The sequence below is a fragment of the Falco rusticolus genome, chromosome 7, assembly GCF_015220075.1.
Source record: "Falco rusticolus isolate bFalRus1 chromosome 7, bFalRus1.pri, whole genome shotgun sequence".
NCBI classification, from domain to species: domain Eukaryota; kingdom Metazoa; phylum Chordata; class Aves; order Falconiformes; family Falconidae; genus Falco; species Falco rusticolus.
In genome coordinates this window covers 53,140,378-53,154,467 of record NC_051193.1, presented here as the reverse complement: position 1 = coordinate 53,154,467, position 14,090 = coordinate 53,140,378, and the positions used below count along the sequence as shown (strand labels likewise).

The following is a 14,090-nucleotide window of genomic DNA, read 5'->3' as shown; positions in this document are numbered from 1 at the left end:
AGCGTGGGTATTGCTGCACTGCACTCCTTAGTGTGCCCAGATACAAGAGTATAGCAGCAAGCAAATACGATTACGCTTCTTTCCAAGATGTTTCCATACAGTCAGATGTGATGCTGCACCTAACTGACTAAATCCTTCCAGAACCAGACAGGATGGTACAGAGACAGGTGAGCTGGCTTTGGGCACAGATATAGATCAGGTGTTATATATGATCTGTGTTATTCCAGATAAAGGCAACCCACACATGACAGGATTGTGAGATCATTCATATGATCAGCTACATTTTCTGCGCCTGTTCACAAGTGGCTGCAGAGGGGTGAGAGCACACTTAGGTCACTGCAAACTCTTTTCATCTTGGAGCCAGCTTCCAGCATACAAGCCTGGGTGCTCTGCAGAGAATGGTGCTTGCTCCTGGCACCAGGCCTTGGGGAGCTCAAGCCTCCCGGTGAATGCCTGACAAAAGGGCAATTCTAGAAATCCTCTCTCCTTTTTTGCTGAGGTTCATCCTACTCCCACTTCCACCGTCACTAGCTCAGGCTGAAAGAAACAAGGCTGGACAGAAAAATAACAGCTTTTTCTGGACCAGTTAATGTAGCTGGGGCGAGCTGAACGAGCTCTCAGGTGTACAGCACCACCACCAGGTGCTCACTCTGACATTATTCCCTCCTGCCTGTCCCCTCAGCACAGTACAGCGTTTGTCTTCGTTCCCCTCACCCCTGCTTCACTGCCTCCTCCTTCCTCCCTTCTCATTCTCGGAGCCCTCTCCTTTCTCCTCACCTCCTCCTTCCTCTCTCTGCTTGCTGTGACTAGACAGGAGAATACAGATTTATGTATTCCCGGCATGTGCTTCTCATTTTTTCCGGTCCATCTCTGGCTGTTGATTTCTCCTTCTTGTGGGTGAGTATCTCTTAGCTCTCTCCTTTCTCTTTGACCTTTCCTCTGCTCCTTGTAAAGCATTCTCTCCTCTCATGCTGTGAAATGTTCATACTGTCTCATACTGTTAAATGATCTTTCTCATGCTCTCTCTTGACAATGTCTCTAGCATGGTCCTCAGTGCTTTCTAAAGGATGCTATTTCACAATAAATACAGAAGCACTGCATCGGGCTGCTGTCCTCCGTAGCTGCCTAATCCGATACAATGTTTTAAAGGTGCTTCTTAGAACATCGAGGATGCCTTGGCTACCTTAGCATTTTTCTTCTCAGCTCTGTTGAAATATATATAAAACAACTGGTTATTTTTTCATCCAGGTCACCAGCACACACAGCAGTGTTCTAGCGTGCACAGCTTGGTTGCTGAGGTAGGGCTAGCTGTGCATTGTTCTCCATTTCCCCTTTAAAATGCTCCATCTTCCTGATACTCCAGCTCTCCCAGTGAGATTGTGCAATCAGGTGACTCGGTGACAGGCTGGTTTGCTGCATTGTGGCATCCTCGGAGCAGCCACCGCCGCTGTACACAGAGCTCCCCAGGCTAAGGCTGGCGCTCCTGGTAACCCGGCACTCCTGGGTTACGCAGAGTTATGCAAAGCTGCCGCGGTTTTTGTGTGCAGCATCTGCTGGCCCTGCAATTCTGGGGCTGAAGGAGCAGCCTCTAAAGAGAATACCTGTCTTTGAGAGTCACTTGTGGCCAGACATCTTGAGAATCCTTTGTTATAATTGCCTCGAGGCCTGCACAGATCCAATGCTGCCTCATCATTGGGACCATTTATTATTGATATCAGAAATGCTGAGTCATTAAACAAAGGTCATAAAAACATCCCTGTTCTGCTGAAAAACATGAGCTCATCACTTCTGGTACTACAGAAGGCCGGAGAGACCAGGAAACCTGGTACCTATGAGAAAGAAAATGCTGACTGCATCAGCGGCCTGGGACAACCAAACAGCCCAAAGGCAGCAGCTAATTAGGAAAGAGGGCCTTGCTCAAAGACAGGTCTCTGGGCTTAGGATCAGTTGCCACTTCTGAGTTTGTGTCACCTTAGGTTACCATTTAACCCCACGGTACTTCGATTTTCCTCTCTGTAAAGGAACAAAACCCCAAACATCCCTCCCTTCTGTCTGGAGATGACCGAGTGCTGCAGAGGCACCAGCCAGCTGAGCCTGGCGGCAGAGCTGCCGCTACCTCCAATTTTCAGAGGGAAGCCAGAGGTACAGAGGAGTCGTTTGTTTGTTCTGAGCTCTGGTTCAGGATTGCAGTCTCCTGACTTCTAATCCTACAGAAAGACATTTTTTTTCCTGCATTCCCACAGTGCCAAAGAGTTAATGTAGCAAGAGAAAGGGCTTTGATTTATTTTACTACCTATGCTTTAGATTTATTTTCTTACTCCTCTTCCTCAGGCAATTTTCTGAGTCTGAAGAGATCCTTCTGGGTGGAAAAACACTTCTTGTAGAGATTGTGTTTCACTATTTTAACAGTGAGGCTGCAGACAAACATTTCCTTTGATAGCTGTGTTTGATTTCCTGCACCGCAGGGGTGTCCCGCCAGCGGCCAGATTCAACAGCAGGCGCACGGGGGTCGCATCCCTTTGCTGCTCCGAGTTTTTCTTCGTTGTGGCAGTTACGGATTTCTTTGGAAGGGTAAACACGAGCAGCCCGTACCGCGGGCCGAGCGGTCCCGCCACCCCGCGTGCCCCTGCCGCCGCCGCCCAAGGAGCCCGTGAGCCGGGCGCTCGGCCGCGCACCGGAGCGCACGGCGGGGCAGGCGGGCCCGGCACTGGCCGCCGCCGGTGGCGGCTCTCCCCGCGCGGGTCCGGGCAGGCCCCCGGGGCAGCCGCCCGGCTGCTTCCCCCCCTCCCCCCCCCGGCTGCGGGGCGAGCCCGACGGCTGCACCCGCGCGGGAGGGCGCGGAGCCGGCGCCCCGCGGGCCGGGTGGAGGGGCCCGGGCCGCCGCCGCCGCCCCGGCGCTGGGGAGGCAGTGCGGGGCAGTACGGAAAGAGTTAAGGGAAGGTGGCGGGGCAGACCGGCTGTCGGGAGCGAGCATGTGCAGATTGCAACCGCATCCATACTACGGGCCAGTGTCACTGGCACACTTCACCTCCCGCCGCCGCCGGCCGCAGGGCACCCATGGAGACCGGTGAGGCGATGAGCGCGGCGCGGCCGGGCGGGCGGGGCGGCCGAGCTGCGGCGCCGGCACCTGCCTGCGGCCCCAACGCCGCCGCCGCGCCCGCCCCGCCGGTCGGTGCGCGGCGCCCGCGGCGGCCTCCCCGCAGCCGGGCGGTGGCAGCGGCGGCGGCGGCGGGAGATGCGCTGCCCGGGGCGGAAGGCGGGGGCTGGCGCCGGGCGCCGCTGCTTTCGCTTTCTGGCGGCAGGAGGGCCCTGCGGCCCCGCCGGGATGCGGCCGCAGGGGCAGCCGGGCGGCCCGAGCAAGACAAAGGCGGGCGGCGGTGCCTGGCGGCGGAGCCGCAGCCTCCCCCTCCGCCGGTGGGGCCCGGGCGCCGCGCGTGGCCCCCTCCCGGGGCACGGGGCCGCGCGGCGCGGCCTGAGGGAGCGGCGTCCCCCGGCGCCACCCGCGCCGCCCCCGCCGGCTGGGCCTTGCCGCCCCCCGGGGCCATCGCCGGGCAGGGGCCGGGGCTGTCGCTCGGGAGCCGCCGGTCCAGCTGGGGGGGCTCGGGGAGGGGGGGGGGGGAAGGATGGAGGGGCTGCTGAAATTGGAGCTGCTTTTCACTGAAAAGTGCCCCTTTTCCGGCATAAATGAAGTGTTTTGAAACATCTTTTCGTATGCATTCCGGTAAAACTTTATTCCAGGGAAGGAGAAATAGCTGTGAGGCAGCCCGGCGTTTGCTGGGGGTGGGGGCTGGCGGTGGCCCTTCCAGTGACTTGTCTGCAACCCCGCGAATTACTCGTGCGTGTAAAGCCAGAGGTCAGGGACCCGGATATTATGATGTGCTGAAAACAAGAGGTTTTTCTTTTTCCTTTTTTTCTTTCTTTTTTTTTTTTTTTTTTTTTTTTTTAATTTATATTGCTCTCAAGATGTTTGCTCTTGTTCCATTTTTGGTATGGAAAAATATGCTGAATAGCTGAATTTTGGCGAAATGGAAAATCTCATTCCTTCTCTCCCCCATTCTTTGCACTAGGGTTTTGAAAATTGTCTCTAGAATGCTTAGGAGCAGGGATGCTGAGAGGCTGGCCTGTCCCTTTCACCTTCACTGGGAGCCTGGCACTGGGACTTCCTAGGGAGCATTTGGCATTGCTGGTCCAAAACTACCGGGGAAGTACAAACTTGTTAAAGACTCCTAATTACATAGCAGAAGCAGTAAAACTTGTATCGCGTGAAATATTTCATATTGTTCTCTGACATCATTTATTTGACAGGTTTGTCCTGTTCCCCTCTTAATTCTGAGGAAAAAGCAGTCCCTGCAGCAGCTGAATTTTTCACAGGTGAGGCGGTGACAGCTCCCTGACAGCCAGAGCTGTGTGCGTTGGGGATTTGCAAGAACAGATTGCCCAAAGAGCTCTGTTCTCTGGTTTTCAGGAATGCAAATACATTAATAAATGTATGGCATCAGTTAGAGATGGGGCTAGCTACTGTTTGGCCGTCAATAGGAAGTCCTAAAAAGAAAAAAATACCATAAAAGTTTTAGGAAACAGAAAAAGAAGACTTGTTGACTTGTAATCGTTAATGCATGTAGCCACTTTTGGCCAGCGCTGAGCAAAACCTTGTAGGAAGTCTGTAAGACACTCTGATGCCGATGCACATCCTGAAGGTCCTTCCAGAATCCCAGTCCCAGTGAGAAGGTATGACCTCTTCCATGCAGGGATGTCAGTTTTTCTGTGTGGTGACAAGAGCTCGTTACTGTGGATAAATTATGATTGTTCACTTAATTTGAAAGTAAATATTTTCTTCCTGAGGAGCTTTGTGTGTACGCCTGCAAATTTCATAGTTCTGTGTTGAGGTTCCCACTGAAGAACATGGGTGTTCCCCTGTTGTAGAAGGGGAAACTGAGGTTATAGAAAGATGGCGTTTCATGGGTAGTTGTCAAATTGAAACACAGAAGTTGATTCCAAATAATTTAGTTTAACTAGTAGCTGTAGCAATTTCCTAAACAAAAGTCAACAGAAGTGTTACAAGCAGTTTATTCAATGTCTGTGAAACATTTGAGATCCTCTGATCGCAGGCATATTGCAAAAGACAGTAGTGTAGTCTGGTGGAAGGGAAATGGAGGGTCAGGCAGGTGTTGAGGTAGTACTGCTTGTGACCGCGTAACATCTTGCTGAGGCTCTGGCAGTGCGTCCGTAGCCTTGGTCAGTGTTGCTGTTCCCACTCTACTGCAGGGTGACGGTGGAGGTAGAAAATGAGCTGCTTCGTCAGGACGGTTCAAACCTTGGCGGCGTTGTTGTGGCAAGATCCCATGGCAGTTTACCAAAATGGTCAAGGGGGGCTCAGACAAAAGCTGTGGATAGCTTATTGACACATGGCTTGAGAGTAACCTAGATCTCTGCATACATATGGAAATGACACCTGGTAGAGGGGACTCTGCGGTTTTGCTGACAGTGTGATAATGTGATGTGGTGCTGAGCAGTGAAAGGCAAATTTAACCTTGAAGGGAGGTGCAGGTTCCTGACTTTGAGTGTAAGACAGGAAGAAGTTTTTGGGTAAGGTGGTGAACTCCACAGCATCTGGAGTCATTAAATAGAGATATCTTTTTGCAATCTAGACTTTAATTCAGTATCTTGGAGAAGTCCTAAGGAGTAAAGATGGAGGATTCCCTTTGGCCTTGTAATTTGCAGATCTACTTATTTCCACACATCAAGAGCTCTGAAGAGGAGTTGTTTGGTAGTGTCCTAAATATGCATGCAACACCTTCCATTTGGTTAAGACCATGACTTAGAGTGCTTCAGGGCTGCCGGCAGTCACCGCATTGTGTCCGGGAAGGGTGTTTCCTCTCATGCTGTAATTAGCCAGATGAATTTAGGTTTTGCCTTCCTCTGAAGCCTTAGAAATGAGCCACAATCAGTGACTGAGCACGCCAGGAAGGGGGAGGTCTGAGAGGAGTGGAGGAGAGGGCGAGGAAACTGAATTCTCCCTAGGGGTAAAAAAAAGCTCCAACATCTTTTTGCTGTCTCCATGTGCTTTGATGGCAAGTCTTGTTTACCTTGAGAATCATACCGCAGTCTGGGACCAGACTTTTTAGGTTTTCTCTTTCCTCTGCAGCATGGGATCAGTCACTAAGGGTCATGTGTGTGAGACTCGTCGGAATGCTCCTTTGCCAGTTTTGGAGCTGCCACACTGGCGTGATTTCTTGTGCTCTTTGTTCATGGCATGCAAATCTAATCTCTTGAGACTGAAGGACTTCTGTCCTTATCCAAGTTGTTGAGCTCTGTTGCAAAAGGCTGCATGAAATTTTAATAAGCTGTGATAGGCAGGAAGTTTGACCAGATTTTAGGCAGAGTCCTTTCTGTTCTGAAACTCTCTGAGGGTGGGAAGAAGTTTTTCCTCACAGAAGTATCCTGTGAAGTGAAAGTATCCTGAAAAAGCTCCTAAAAAAAAGAGAAGCCTAATATACTGAGGAGGGTTAAAGGACAGTGGCATGAAGGACACCTGCTTGTTTTGGTGATGAAATCACAGAAATAATGGGAAATTTTATGGTTGCCACATGTACCTTAGGATCCTTTGTTTCTGGATTGCGTTTAATAAACACCATGTTTAAGAAAATGAAATTAAGTTGTTGTGTTATTTTGTTGTGTTTCTTTTTTCAGTCTCAGGCAGCCTGCTATTACATGGTAAGACAAGAGAGGTAACAACGTGACTAATTAAAGGGCAGCAGTGCTTCATTCCCTGGGGCTAAGTATTCTGTAGAAAATGGGTCAATTGGAGAAATTGTTTGCCAGCAGGAGGTAGAAGAAGCCTCGGTTCCCACTCCTCACCTTCCTTTTGTGGGAAGCACTGCCCACCTCCGCAGGCAGTTCCAATAACTTGGTAAGCTTTCAGATGCCAGAGCCATGTCCAGCAAATGGGGAAATGCAACCTGAGCAAACTCCCCTGTGGTCCCTTCTGTCCTCTGTGTGCCTGTATAGCTGCAAATGAAGCAGTGTCCAGCAAAGGTGCTCCTGGGTTGGATCTGGAGTGAAAGACAGTAAAAGTGGGAATTCTCTTTTAAAATAAAATCTGCCTGTTGCGTAGGGTGAAGTACAGTGGTTTTCCTTACCTCTTCTGAAAGAAGATTGATCATCTAGGTAGCTAATGTTTTCTGACGTAAAAGGTATTTGTTGTGGTTTGCTTGGTGTGGGTTTGTAAAAGATTCCCTTTTTGCTTCTTGTATGTGTTTAGTATTCTCTGGTGACTTTATCTCCTGACCCTGTTGCTTGCTTTAGCTTGCAGGCTCAGTAGGGACTGGATGGGGGAGTGGAGGGCTGGTTTGCCTTGTACGTCAGAAATAAACGGGTCTGCTTTTTAAGTTTCTGTGCTGGTATGTGAGGCAGGAGTATCCGGGATGGTTTCTGAGCTCCTAGGTAAGATGGTTGCGCAGGCAACCAGAAAGAGCCCTGAAAGATGGCCAGACTGGGCAAGGGCTTTGGCTCTGCAGGAACAGATTACCAACATCTGTGCCAACTGGGAACAACATGCTCTTTCTGGTTAATCAGAGCGCTGCATTCCTGGTTGTAAATGATACACCCAATAATGTCTAGTGTGAGCCAGAGCCTGTGCACCTTGCAGTCCAGCTAAAACAAGTGTAAAAGATGTGTATTTGCAGGTGTGAGCTGCTCTTTAACATGTCCTTAGAGGCTAAGTAAAAGCTAGACCGCTCTAGATGTTTGTTTGTAGGCATACCTGAATGAGAATACCTATCAGTTATTAGTTCAGAGATGTCTAATCATTGCATAAAAGAGAGAAGTGTTTTATGTTACCTTTTCTTTTGTTCCGGATTTTTGTTAGTGTCAGTACACAAGAGTTCACCGCAACCTTATTTCAAAACTCCCCCGCCCTCACAGACTTCTGTCAAAGCTGGATTAAATGACTGAGGGAATCTTCCCTACCACAAGTGCTGCTGTCTTGCTTTCATTGCATAAGATCCAAGCATTAGTAGTCATTAGGTAAGTGTTGATAGCACGAAGTGGCGAAGCTGCTGTTTGACTCCTTCCTTGCTGGATCTTTGCTGTCAGGTGCACCCTATGTTGAAGGTAGCCTGTACGAAGGACTTGGCTGTGGAGCACCTTTCTGTCCTGTTCTCCCTGACTCTGCCAGGAGCATGAAGGAGATGACAAAGTATTTCTGAACGGGGGGAAGCTCTCTCTTTAGCATGTGTAGCTGTGGCATAGTGCTGTGCGTACTGCTGTGTGTGCCTTCTGGGGATGGGGAATCTGTTTTGAGTTTTTTTCACCCAGAATACATGCATAGAAGATGGTCAGATCCATTCAGCTCCACCAGCCTAATCTGGGCTGTGAAATCTTAGCAGGGGCTGTGTCCCCGCAGAGCTCTGGGTAGAGCAGCAGAGGGTGGCCTGGTGATAGTGGTGCATTTGGCTGTTTCCCCTCCTGCTAACCAACCGAGCAAAGCCAGGATACTCTGGCCTATTTATTTTCTTTGTATATTGTGTCTTACGGTAAGGATGCTTCCAGTAAGTTCTAGAGGAAGAGTTACTTCTTTTTGTGATTTCTGGTGTTTTCAAGATGTGTGTATGATTTCCCCTAGTGGCATGATAGGTACCATGTGATTTGGTTTATTTTGATCCAGCAGCTCTTTCCAAGGCAGATCTTGCAATTAAGCTTTTAATTGGAAGTGGACTTGCACAAGAGCCACAGGATGTAGGGCACAGTTTATAAAATTGTTTGAATGTCTACTAGGAAGAGGGGAGCCACTGTGAAGGTATGTAATGATTCCTTAGCAATATAGAGCTTGGTTGTTGATGCTTTTGGTTTTCCTTTGCTACTTAATACTTTACCATGGAGATGAGGTACTGAGTTTCCAAAACATCAGCTTCAGTCACTTGAGCTGACAGAGGCTAGCATGGTATCAGGAGCGCCCTGGGCAGCTAAGCCATTCCCGTTCTGGGACTTGGGTGCATATATAAAGTAGGCAGTTTATTATGTTATTTTATATTGGCATATAATTTGTGGATGTGCAAAAAGCCAACTTCTAGAATCAAAGTCCTCCTGATAGATAATTTTATCCCTTTGGAAACAATGCCTCAGTTTGATTACTGCTCACCATAAAGGTAACTAAGCTCTTCATTCTTCCATAGATTAGCTAGAAATTAGTTTTTCAAAGATTAGATCAGTAAGTAGAGCATGTTGCTTTCTAAAAATGTAATGCATGCATGTGTTCTGATTCACCTCTGATTTTCATGGTGGGAGCTGCGATAATGCTTAGTACCCCGACTTCAAGTTGGGGTGCGCTACCTTGTGTGTGGGGTGGTGGGAGTAGGTTTTTGGTTTGTTATTTTCTTTTCCCAGCTACATACCAGACATAGAGGACAGAAAAATACCGCATTCTGATGGGAGAAATGTAGTTTTCTTGCTTTGAGATCTTTGTTTGAGAAACAAGGACTGGACAATGTTGTGACAATAATTAAAATTTGCTATGATTTGGATGAGGGCTTAGCAACATTTGGAGTACTAAAAAGCTCTAAGTGCTAACACCAGCACTTCCACTGCATCTTTCAGCTGAGAATCTCTGTTCTTAATGAATTTTCAGTGTGTCTTTGTGAGGCTGGTATTATTAGTGTCATTTTGCAGGCAAGTAGGTAAAATAAAATGCTTGTATAAGCACATTCAGCAAGCCAGGAAAGTGCAGGAATAAAAATCAGGAATAGTAATGTTTCAACCTGTTTTTAAGCTACTGTCTTGTACTTCTCTTTTGCCAGAAAAGAGGCTAAAGGCAATAATTTTGGTAGCTCCCCCCCCCCTTTTTTTTTTTCATTGGGTTAGGCAGCATGAAAGTGAGACATTCTTATGCAACATATCTAAGTGTGCATGTGATACTTTAAAAAACGGTAATCAGATAAGTTGCTAGGCAGCAGTACCGTGCCTTCAATTACCAAAAAGCCAGTGAGTTTGCTTTCATGATGTAACGTGTTCTGTACTTCTTCATAAAGCAAGTGTAGGTGGAGTTTTGAAGAGTTGCTCCTTTTTAACTCACCTCCTGCTTAACATGCCATATTGCAAGGTCAGATTTGACCCCAGTTTTAGATAAAAGTATCCACAGAACAGGAAAAATGTTAGATGAGCTCTTAAAGATAATGAAACATATGTAAAGTAAATAATCATTCCTTCCCTGTGGGTCTTTGATGGTTCAAAAGCTTATGGAAAGTAGCCTGCAGCTTATCCTTGGGACCATGAAAAATAAGAAAATGGGTGAGAGATTTATGTTAAAAGGTAGATCGCAGGGATATGTGGCAAGCTGTGAGAAGTCTTAAAACACTTACAGTGGTCTGTTGGCCCAAAAATGTTGAGAGCCACGGTAAAGCATGAAAACCTGGATGTAAACCCAGCTGGTTCATTTTCATTGCCTTAGCAGGAACAGAATGGAAGAATGGAAGGGAACATAAGCAGGGATGAATGTACATGCAGGGAAAAGTAAGTGAGAGTCTAATAATGTAAGACAGATCGAGCAGCATGAGGGAATTTGGTTGTGTGTTTGTTTGAAACCTGAGTTTCTTTCTTTCTTTATTTTTTAAAAAACAGATTGCAGGATAACGACAACAAAAAAATAAAAGGCTCTTGGCAGTTATTCCATTCACGCATCATGCATTTCTGCTTTTGGTGATAAATAGCCACAGAAGCATTTGCAGTTACTGTAGTTGTGTGGGGGTGTAGGCATCTGCTCAAACCTCTTCAGCTATTGGGTAGCAGCATGGCTTTTAAAAGAAATCTGAAACTCTGGAGGTCGAATGTGATTCTCAAGGCTTTGCCAGAAGTTTTCAGTAGAGATAGGGGACCCACTTGGAGGTGTCTGGGAAAGGATGCACCTAACCTTGGAAATCACTTGTTTTCCTCAGGTAACTGGAAGTTGTTGTTTTACAGAGCTGTTTTTCTAATTAATTTGTTGTTGATCCAGAAAAGAGACATTTCCTTTTCAGGAGGCGGGGGCTGTGTAGCGGCGCATGCCCTCGGTAACCCTCTGAGGTAATTCAGTCCATTTGAAAAGGAAATTCAGCCAAACCTACCACGTTTTGTGCTCTGTCTACCAGGTCTAGGTTCAGAGATGTTCAGATCCCAGCTGATCTGTGTGCAGGTTCAAAAGTCCTCACCAAACGGCGTGCTGGGACTTCAGCTGAAAGTGAAATCTGCATCACCCTCTGTGTAAGTCCTGCCAAAGCAGGGTGAGCTTCTGAGGAGGCAGATGCTCACTTTCTGTTTCCAAATGTGGCACTTTCTTCCTGGGAGAATCCCAGATAAGTCACGGAGCAGTGTTGTTTTTTCTGTTTCTCTGTTGAACAGCTGATCACTGGGTAATTGCATGAACCTGAGCTTTGTATTTTGGAGCACTTTGGAAATAATGAAGAAGTGTAAATACTAAAATAGACAGCTGAAGGAACATACAAGTAAGCACTTTCCAGTCAGGAATTTCCTTTCCTTTTTGTTTGCCTGTTCTTTGTATTCTCATTTGGTGAGCACTACTGCTAAATTACGCTACCATGTGGTCCCCAACCTGCTGACACCAGGAATGTTGGTGTCTGTGTGAGAGGAACAGTCAGAGTACGGGCAAGTGCTGTTCTGAGAAGCCTGAGTCTAGCCTAATATTAGATTTTACATTTTAACTGTTTCTGTATATGTAATTGAATAGTCACGCGACTGTTTGTTTGTTTGTTTATTTTTTTCCCTACTACAAACGTCACTCATTTTTAATCATTACTATTTCAACACAGAAAATTCATTTATATACAAAAGAAAAAAGAAATCCCCTTTTCTGAACAGCTTAAGCATTGTATTAATCGTGAGCTTTAAGGTCAAATCTTTATCTTCAGCTGTACCTCTCTGCTGGTGTGTTAGGACATATTGCTAATGAAGAGTTCCTTGAGTGGTTATTTTCTTTCAAGTGTACATGTGTTACTAAAGCTATGGTTTGTCAAGCACTTGGAGTTCATAGGAATGAAGTTTTCTGTGAAAAAGGAACTACTTCTTCCTGGGTGGTGGCTTGTGAGTGAGATTTGGGAGGTGATACAGCTGAGAACTAACAGGCATTAGGGTAGCATGGGGGTAGCGTTCAGATGGCGGATGAGTTCCTTGGTCTGGCTCCTGGTGAAGCCCCATGGGCATCCTGAGTGCCCGTGCCTGGGAAGGGGCTGAATTGGGCAGGACTGTGTTGTCCTAAAGTTAGGTTGGCTTGAAACCTTTTGTAATACTAGTATTTCTGCACTGATGGAGTTGTGAGGGTGTTGCAGTTGCTTATTTTGTATGATTTTTTCCTTAGTCTTTTACAAATCAAATTATAGACAAAGAGATTTGACTATGTAAAAAGTATTCTTGGTGTTATTGTGATTCTAGGGAAATGGTTTTTAAAATTTAGTTTGCGTGTGTCGGATAAATAGTTTAGTAGAAACCTATATCGAACTGTTATAAAATGTTTACAATGAAAATAGAATATATGCAAGTCATTTCTAGGAACATCAACTTTAGAACAATTAATATCAGAGCTAGCTAACAACTAAGTCCTTTCCCAATTTGATGTGCAAGTACCCAGCTGTTGAAATAGCAAGTATTTCTCATGATAAGAGAGACTCGGAAATAGATGCAAGCCTCGCTGCATAGGCAGAAGGTGCTAAATGTATCTCTGTAATACTCCCGTTACATTGATTTAATTAGTGTTTTATGCTATTCATTGCTCTGTTAATCTTGGTGGGAAGGTTTTGTTAGGGGAGGATTAGTTATTTAATCTGCATTTTTAATCGGAGTGCTTTTGTAGTTCAGTGCTATCTAAATAAAAACAGTGTAGGGTTGGGGTTCTTTTTGTTATTCTGTTGAGTTTTCTTTAAGGAAAATGTTTCTCTTGAATTCCTGTTGGACTTTGGTGCTCAAAAACTCCTGAGATTCACTAGGATAACGTGAAGATCGCATTTGTTATACAGTCAGACACGCAAATGTCCTTGCTCTAACTTCTTCGCATGCAATTAATGCAGAAAAATGCCATGTGTAGGCAAGCCCTTGGAGTGTAAGATCTGTGAGGCTGATGCGAGTACGTTAGGTACTTGTGTGTTTGAGCTGGCATCTCGGGGTGTGACTTCTGCAGAAACCTGGAGCATGGCACGCTAAATGTCAGCGCTCAAAGGGAAGAAGTACAGCCCCAGCTCTCGGGCTCTGCTTATGGGGGTCATGCAGCTGTGTGGCCTGAGCCCAACACGGAGGCGAAAGGCAGTCGGGTCACTGGAGCGGCGGGGAGGAGGCAGTGCTGGTGCCCCCTGGAACGGGCTGGGCTGGCAGGTGGGTGGCAGTGGCAAGGGCCTGCTTACACGAGGGCCATGCTGTGTTCTGGAGCAGGGAAAGGAGAAAAAGAAAAGTGTGGTAACTGGAGAAGCGAGGAGGAGAGGAGGTGGGGGAGACAGGCAGTGCTGGGAGAGGGAGGATGGGGGTGAAAAGGAGTCAGCAGTGAGGGTTAATTCAAAAACTGGGGGGTTGGCCAGGAAAATAGAGATAAAGCACTTTCTAATAGACCCTTCAAGGGTTAACTGGGACCTTGGCTGAGACAGTAGCCGTGAGGAACCTTTGGTCACTGGCTTCAATGAAGTTGCTCTGTGTGTTTGCTGTGGCTGAGATCCAGAAGGACAGTGGAGAGTCAAAAGGCTCAGCCTCACCAGTGGAGAGGCAGCTGTCAGGGAGCCACCCTGGGCGAGGGGCAGGTACGTGCGCCTGCCTGGGGCTCTGAAGAAGTCAGGTTTTCCAGGACCCAATGTACCAGAGCTAAGCTATCCATACACATAGCTGTCTCTGTTTAAAGCCTTTCTTGCACTGTGCTTCATTAAGATTAAACTGTACTACTTTGCTTTAGGAAGGCCGTCTGGTTGGTGTACTAGCTGTTGGTCACTTGCACCTGGTCTGAAAACAGTTTGCATCTGAAACGGCTTGGACTTGCTGGAGGTGACGCAGTTGACCTGCGGATGCTGTGAACCAGGAGCTGACCAAAAAGCAGGAGAGCTCCAGGATTCCTCCCTGGAAAAGGTAAG

At 47.2% G+C, this 14,090-nt stretch overlaps 1 protein-coding gene across 10 annotated transcripts in view; it reads left to right on the top strand.

Moving 5' to 3' along the window:
- The first annotated feature begins 2,472 nt into the window (after positions 1 to 2,472).
- TMEM229B (transmembrane protein 229B) overlaps positions 2,473 to 14,090 on the top strand; it is a 37,735-nt gene continuing 26,117 nt past the window's right edge. The window contains exons 1-3 of one of the 10 annotated variants that reach the window (XM_037394875.1): positions 2,693 to 3,067; positions 4,068 to 4,371; positions 13,916 to 14,085. The gene's annotated coding sequence lies outside the window, so the exon portion shown is untranslated. Of the gene's footprint in view, positions 2,572 to 2,667; positions 3,068 to 4,067; positions 4,372 to 8,034; positions 8,198 to 8,268; positions 8,798 to 8,917; positions 9,147 to 9,955; positions 13,351 to 13,413; positions 13,767 to 13,915; positions 14,086 to 14,090 lie in introns of those variants that run through there. The other 9 variants (XM_037394878.1, XR_005105342.1, XM_037394874.1 and 6 more) reach the window with 9 other exon arrangements.